At 32.4% G+C, this 7,891-nt stretch overlaps 1 protein-coding gene across 1 annotated transcript in view; it reads right to left on the minus strand.

Annotated features, from left to right (window-relative positions):
* Positions 1–5,397, minus strand: part of LOC117179092 — an 887,384-nt gene extending 881,987 nt beyond the window's left edge. Inside the window, exon 1 of the mRNA XM_033370741.1 lies at positions 5,319–5,397. The gene's annotated coding sequence lies outside the window, so the exon portion shown is untranslated. The remainder of the gene's footprint in view (positions 1–5,318) is intronic.
* Between the last annotated feature and the right edge of the window lie 2,494 nt (positions 5,398–7,891).

Consider the following 7,891-nt stretch of genomic DNA (forward strand, 5'->3'; position numbering starts at 1 on the left):
CCTTGGAGGAGATTATGTTGAGAAATAAAAAAAAAAAAATTCTTAAAAACGTTGTTTTTCTTGGTCAGGCCGGAAACTTATCAATCCACCCTCGTATTATATCTATAAAAGGTTTGTTCTTAGTTCACTCACTTTTAAAAAAATATTTTCCATAAGACTATTAAGATTCCTGAGCTTCAGCGTAAAGAGAAACCTGGTTTTTATCTTTAAAATTGAAAAGTATCATTTTTACCGATTCAAAATCTTATTTTTCTCGAAAACGGAGAAAAGTAGAAATGACAATTCATAGATTAAAATTGTTCCCCTTCCTGAAATCCATGAAAATATACACAAAATGTAACGAAAATTTCAACAACAAAAAATATAAAAAATGATATCTATAAAATGATACCCTTACCAGACAATTATCATGTGTATCTGAACAAATCAAAAAGAAAACAAAAAATGATAGAAAAAATCAGTAAATATCGGCTTATGTTTGTTCAAATACAGAATTTAAATATCCAGTGAGGGTATCATTTTATAGATTTCAGAAAGGGAGATGAGTTGCAATATCGATAAGTAACTAGAAAAACAAAACCTAAAAAAAGAATGAAATTTTGATGTTTGTCAAACTGAATGCTATTTAATTGGCCTTAATAGATTTTTTTTTTTTTTTAAAAACGGTTTTGTTAAACACACAAGATATACATCTGGTAAGGATACATTTTCATAGATTTCAGGAAGCTGAAGAATTTTGAACTATGAACTGCTATTCATATTTTGCACAGTTTATGACAAAAATTATATTTTGAATCGGTAAATATTATTATTCATTATTATTTAATTATATATATATATTACATTGTACTATTTAATTATTATTATTATTAATCTTACATTTTAGAGATAAAAGCCCAAAAGGGGTTTTTATCCTGAATGGGGAAACTAAAACCGACTGCCTAGCTCAATGTACATTACTAAGAGACAAAAGTTCTTCAATTATAGATTTGGCTTGATCTAATAATGTGGGAATTCAGTGAATCGAGGGTTTCCAAGTGTAAAGGGTTCCAATTCGGCCGGATCATTTTCCTATAGCGTTGACGTTATTAGATAAGTCGAGTTTAATTTATGCGAACTGTTCAAGCATCCCTTTTATTATATGGAATAATGACTTTACTAATAAAGTTGAAGAAATTATTCAGTACCTTCTAAATATAAACTCTGTAATATTATCGATAGATGACCTTTTAAACAATTTAATTAATGATAACAAAGAGACAGCGACAGAACTTAACATGATTGTTAGCGCGACTAATGAACTTATTATGAGTCGTTCGCAGCCATGGTTTGATACACAATGGAGAAAAAGCAAAATAGAGCTGAATTAAGTACTTAAGAAATGCGAAGAACAGAAATTCAATCCTGATGGTGTGTCGATTTACACGATAAAAATTCCTTATTAGATTCTCTTGGGAATGCAATCGATTCTGAACAATTCTGAAAGATAGTAAGTAGCCATAATTTCAAACCTTTGTATGCAGATGATATAGACTGAAACATATAGTAACAATACTTAAAATATCTTCTTCCATTCTGGGATCCAAAGTCTTACTCAATTACGATTAATGATTTTCGAAATCATTATCTTGATTCACATATAGCTCTTGATGAAACTAGTTCAAACTTGAAAGAGTCAAAGCACGGTAAGGCCTCTGGTCCTGATGGTATTAGCTATGACTTTTTAGAAATTTTGCCTGGAAATCTGATACACAACAAAGGGGGTCTAAATTCATTAGATTGGCAACAGATTTCTACTCTAAAGCTAATATTGCGATCAACGGAAATAAGGGCATCTCTGAACCGGTAGATGTAACGAAAGAAGTCATGCAGTATGAGGTTTAATTAGTTTTCGTGCGGTCAAAATTTGAATTTTTCGAAAAAATTCATAAAATTGATATGATCGAAAAGTAACATTTTTCTTATCAAGTACTAGGAACAACTGTGCACCGAATTTTTGAATCATGAAAAAATTTGTATTTAAAATTTTTCAAAATGGGCTAACTTTTAGTATTTTCATCCACAATGTCTGACTAACGAACTTGGCACTTAGCTTAGGACATTAAAAGAGTGTACAAAAAGCCAATCTAATAGATTAATTTTTCCAAAAGATATCCTGATCACACATAGCCAGACAAATATAAAGACAGCCATAACGATAGACAGATAAACATACAGATACACACATTCGTAAAAACCTGTTTTTCGCATCCAAAGGGTCTCAAAACGTGGATCTTTTGACAAAAACTAGGTAGGTCAAATTTTATACAAATCTAATACCTTCTCTGATGAGAATGCAAAAATGATTTATTTGTCACGAACAATTTTTTGATAGTTCTGTTTTTAGTTCAAATTATAAAAAATAGCATCAAAAACATGAAAGGTTAAATTTTTTAAAACCCCACACACGAGACGAAAAAGAAATTAAAAGAGAAAAGTTGTGGTAAGAAAGTGCCCACGCGCAGCGGGCACATTTTTTTACTGTAATTGCGTTTTTCATGATTAAAACCAAAACTACGAATTCTACCAAAAAGTGGTTGAAAAAAAATTCGTAGATCTTTTTTAAGTGCACAATTTTTGTAAAGTTATCTTTTACCGTATTTTGCACAGTTTGGCCGCAAAATGTAATTTTTGGATTTTTCATTATTTTGTATGCTGTCAAAATTTGAGTTTTAAAAAAATTCAAAAAGTTGTTATGATAATCTCGTAGGGCATTCAAAAAGTAAAATTTTTCTTTCCTTGACTTTTTTTCATATCGCACGTTATTTGGCATAAAATGTTAATTTTCGTGTGTTTTTTGGAATTTTGTAAATGTTAACACTCTGGTAATTTTTTATTTTTTGAAAAAAGTAATTAAGATAATGTGTTCGACTATTTGAATACTATGAATAACCGTACAGAGAATTTTTTAATTTAAAAAAAAAGTGGTCTCAAACATTCAAAATGTTCCCACTTTTCGAATTTTTGTCCAAAATCGCTGGCTAACGAACTTGACCTTTAGTTTAGGACACTAAACAAGTGTACGAAAGGAAATCTGATAGATTAATTCTTTCAAAAGTTATCGTGTTCACAGACAGACATACAGACATACATACAGATAGGCAGACACATTAGTAAAAAACTGTTTTTCGGATTCAGGGAGTCTCCAAACGTGGACATTTAACAAAAACTGGGGGGAAGGTTCAAATTTTACACAAATCTAATACCTTCTCTGATGAGAATGTAAAAATACCCACATGTTATTTACAGAACCTCTCAGATTGATATTGTTCACAGTAATATCTACCTGGGAACTCCATTTACCCAATCTGCACTTTTTTGTGCGGGCGAAATATGAAGCTGTTCATAAATCTAGCCTCGCTATAGGATCTACGATTACTTTGATTCACAAATTAAAATTTAACTCATGGAATCCTATCGTTCGAGTTTTCAGAAGTCTTGTATTAAGCGTTTTAATGAATGGTGTGCATATGTGGAGTCTTAGGTATTTAAATTTGATAGAAAAAGTTCAAACTACGTACTTCTTATAAGAGATCTGAATGTTCCGCACAATATTGCTGGATATGCAAATAGATTAGAAATAGGTGCATCCCAACTTGCAATTAGAGTTTTTGGGTAAATTCTCTATTGGATTAAGAAAATTCTAAATATGTCCGACGATCGATATCCGAAGAAATATTATAATTACTAAATAAAAACTAGATAACCCTGATAAAAATTCTGTCAGAAAAATTAATATGATTATTAGCAAGTTTCAAGAATAGACAGTATAATTAGTAATATAATTAAAGATTTACTGATTTGCTTTCGTTGTAAGTGAAGTTTATCTACTCAGGAGTAATATTTACTATAAATCTTTAATTAGGTTTTTTTTTATTTATCAAATTAACAATTAATTTTACAGTTGAACTGTAACTAATAATCTCTGGGAAATGTTCTTTACATAGACAGTGAACTAAAAATAAACGTTTTTTTTTTTTACATTTTTTATTTCGTTAAACTGAATGCTATTTTAGTCGACTTTTATAAATTTTTTCTACATGTTTGAAAAAATTGATTGTATTAAACAGTATAAACACCTGGAAAGGGTACAATTTAATAGATTTTAGGAAGCTGTACAATTTTTTTTCTTGGCTCATAATAACGGGGGCATCCCCGAAACACGTACAAAAGAGGAACTGGATGTGCAAGTACTTTCAGGTTTAACCTAATTGCAGCTAGCCGTGAAATAGTGTTAGCTTTTTTCTAGCTTATTTTTTGAAAAGATTCATCCAACTAGAATTTCATACAATATTTGAAACTGTGCCTCTAAATATCACACTCTGTTTTTTTAAAATTTGTTATACTTAACAACTTAGCCATTTATTGGATCTTATGAACTGTTTTAAAGACCTGGGGTTTTATAAATAGCAAACATTCTTCAAAATTAGGTCTCTTATTTACAAAAATCTACAATAATTAAGCTAACGAAAATAATTATACGGCCTGAATTAGTGCATAATAGATATGGGATAACCAATTCATATAAACTCAATTTTTCATAAGATTTTTATTACAAGTTCATTTATTATACTTTTAGGTAACTTTTGGTTCTTTCCAGAGGAATTAAGTTAAATCGATAGATAACTCATATTTTATATTGACCTGACTAATGAAGAAGTTTTCTATTATTTAATATTTAAGTTCATGATTAGGAAAAAGATATCCGTCAAATAAGTGAGCGATTTTCAACAAAACATTGGAAAATCAGTGCGAATCACATGTCACGTTATGTGCTGGTTTGAGTTGTTTATTGCCGTCATGTGTTTCCTCTAAATTGATTTGAGATAAAAATTCATTATCACAATTGAGCTATGTACTTCAAATGCATTTCATGTAATTTAATTAATCATAAATATATTGCAATATCAAACAATACTATTGATACGTTGAGTTACCCGAAGTGACGGGTAATTTGGCACAGGTACAGTGTTTTAGAAAAAAAACTAACATTAATCTATTTGATGTACTGTAGATTTAAATATCCTTTTTCACATACCACAGCCAAGATATCAGGCTACTTAATGCTTATTTTCCCTTTATTTATGATTGTGCAGTTTTATTTTTTATTTCATTTTTATTTAAGGTGTGAAAACGTACCCTCCTCACCCCCTCTTAACTCTTATCAAGATTTGTTCAATTTAAGTAAAAATAATTTTACCATACTTTATAATACTCGAATATGTTTCATAATACAAAATTAAATTTTAATATAGATGCATACTTTCAAAAAAGCCTACCTTTTTTTGTGCCGTTATTCTTCTTCCAGAAGGAAGGATGACTATTTCTTAATCCTGATTTTCATAACTGTCGGTTTCAATTACGTGAAGTCCATAGATCGCCTTCACTCAAGCATAAAAAATCCATTCGACGCATCAAGTCCGCTAAAAAAGCACACGCTCATTGTATTTTCATAAATTTTCAGTTCCTCTATTCTCTCTCTATATATATATCGCTCTTTTCTCCCGCTTACTCTCTCCGCCTCACTTTTAAAACTCGGGAAAACTTTTCTCGTAATCGGTTGGCAGCATAAGCGGGGGATGAATGGTAGGGTGAAAGAGCGGGGAAACAGAGCATGGGCTGGGGTAACCGGGATCTCGGAACGAAAGTGGTAAATAAAAAAGTTTTTAGTTAAGGGCGCAACGCCGCGCCGGTACGAGTAACCAAATCCGCTAGCGCATGATCCAGTATGGAGACACGACGAAAATTACACGATGCACTCCCGAATTACCAAATCTATATATGCCACACGCAATCACAATATCACGGATACTAACCGCGTTTCCTCTTTCATTTCACACGTAGCGCTTTAGTTAGTTCTTTTCCAATACATTGATCACTTTAATGCTAATATTAATGTATTCAATATTATGATATAAGTGCATTGTCATAATTGGTTTGAGAAGAAAAATAGTGATCACAGTATTATCGTTTTTTTTTTTTAACTTTTCCCTCCTTTTCCAAATATCTTAATAAACCGTTTTTAGGACTATCAAATTAGTACTATTGAAAATTCTTGGAATACATGTGATTTGGATTTAGACTTTCTAAACTTTAAATTCAGTTTTTTTTTCTTCAAATTGAGAACAGTTAGTGTTTTAAGTTTAAGCACTTAAATTTTCGAATTGACATCAAATAGAGGGTATTTTTCGAATTCAATTATTGTAGCCTATAATGATTTAAAATATCATTATTGGAAATTGTTTAACTTTAAGGTTACGGCCTTACACATACCTTTCACGTTTCGGGATGCTTGATTAGCGTGAGTCCCCTTGCCTCTCACGTTTAGGGGTGCTTGATTAGCGTGATTCCTCTTACCTCTCAGCTTCAGAGAAGATGTTCGAACTGAAAACCTTGAGCTTCTTGAGTTACAGCATTACGAATCATCTCCCTATAAATCAAAGTAGCCTGCTGCAGAATCCGATTCTGCAATTCATCTAAGCTTTGCGGTTGCGTTGAGTATACATTGCTCTTTAAATATCCCAAAAGAAAATAGTCGAGTGGCGTCAGACCAGGAGATCTAGCAGGCCACTCGACTGCACCCCTTCTTCCAATCCACCTTTGAGGGAACTAAGTATCCAAATATGCTCGAACCTCCCTACCGTAATGAGCCGCTGCTCCGTCCTGCTGGAGACAAATATTCTGAAAATTATCGCCTGTATTCTCCCTTATTCTGGGTAAATTTGGTTTCTGAGAAGCTCTTCATATTCACGGACATTGAGATTACCATCGATGAAGAAAGTGTCTATCAATGTATCATTCAAGATACCGGCCCAAACATTAATCTTTTGTGGATATTGTGTGTGACTCTGCAACAGCCAATCAGGATTTGGGTCGGACCAGTATCTACAATTTTGCCTGTTAACTTCACATTTTAAAGTGAAAGTAGATTCATCTGAAAATACTGTATTGTACAAGAAAAGAGGATCTCTATCAATTATGTCCATCATAATTTCACAAAATTCAACCCGACGATCATTATCATCTTCATTGAGCTCTTGTACCAGATGAACTTTGTAAGGATGGAAATGAATGCTTTTTAAAATATTTCGCACTGTTTCGGGAGCAACGTCATGCTCATCACTAGCTCGACGTAAACTAAGGTGTGGGCTTTCAACAAATGCTTGGGCTATGTCCATCCTCATCTCCTCAGATCCTGCAGATTTTGGCCGACCAGTTCTCTGAAGGTCCTTGATAGATCCATGATTCATAAAGCGCCTTAGAGTTCTTTCAATTGTTGATTTTGAGACAGGATTGAACCCTTCTCCATTACGAAAAGTGCGATTAAAAAGCAAACGAACTTGATCATAAGATTGAACTCGATCTCCCCAACCACGCCTGATTAATACAGATACCCTCTCTCGTTCCGAAAGTTTAGCTTGCGCCATAATAATCTTTTAGCGAAAAATAGTAAGTATGTACTCGTAATACGTAAATTTAGTTTCGATTCGTAATATTCGTATGGAAAAATGGTATAGGACTTATGGTGTCGCCTTAGGTATTGACTTAGGTATCGAAAAACGGTATAGGACTGTATAACTCTTCGGGGAGAAACATAACTCTCACCAGAACATCTGGAACTTTTAGTGCAAAATTCCCTTATGATTTTACAATATTCAAAACGCTGTAACCAACATCAATAGAGAGCTCAGCAATGAATTTCTCGTTGAAATTTACTTCAGGAATTACACTGACCTCTTGGAAAACTTTGTTAATTTTAAATAACCTTTAACTGACCTTGACCGTTACAATTGACCTATGACTTGGGTACATACCTGAACGTATAATTTTCTGTTCTATCGATTGCAGATGT

Source organism: Belonocnema kinseyi, chromosome 8 (genome assembly GCF_010883055.1).
Source record: "Belonocnema kinseyi isolate 2016_QV_RU_SX_M_011 chromosome 8, B_treatae_v1, whole genome shotgun sequence".
In the NCBI taxonomy this organism is placed as follows: Eukaryota; Metazoa; Arthropoda; class Insecta; order Hymenoptera; family Cynipidae; genus Belonocnema; species Belonocnema kinseyi.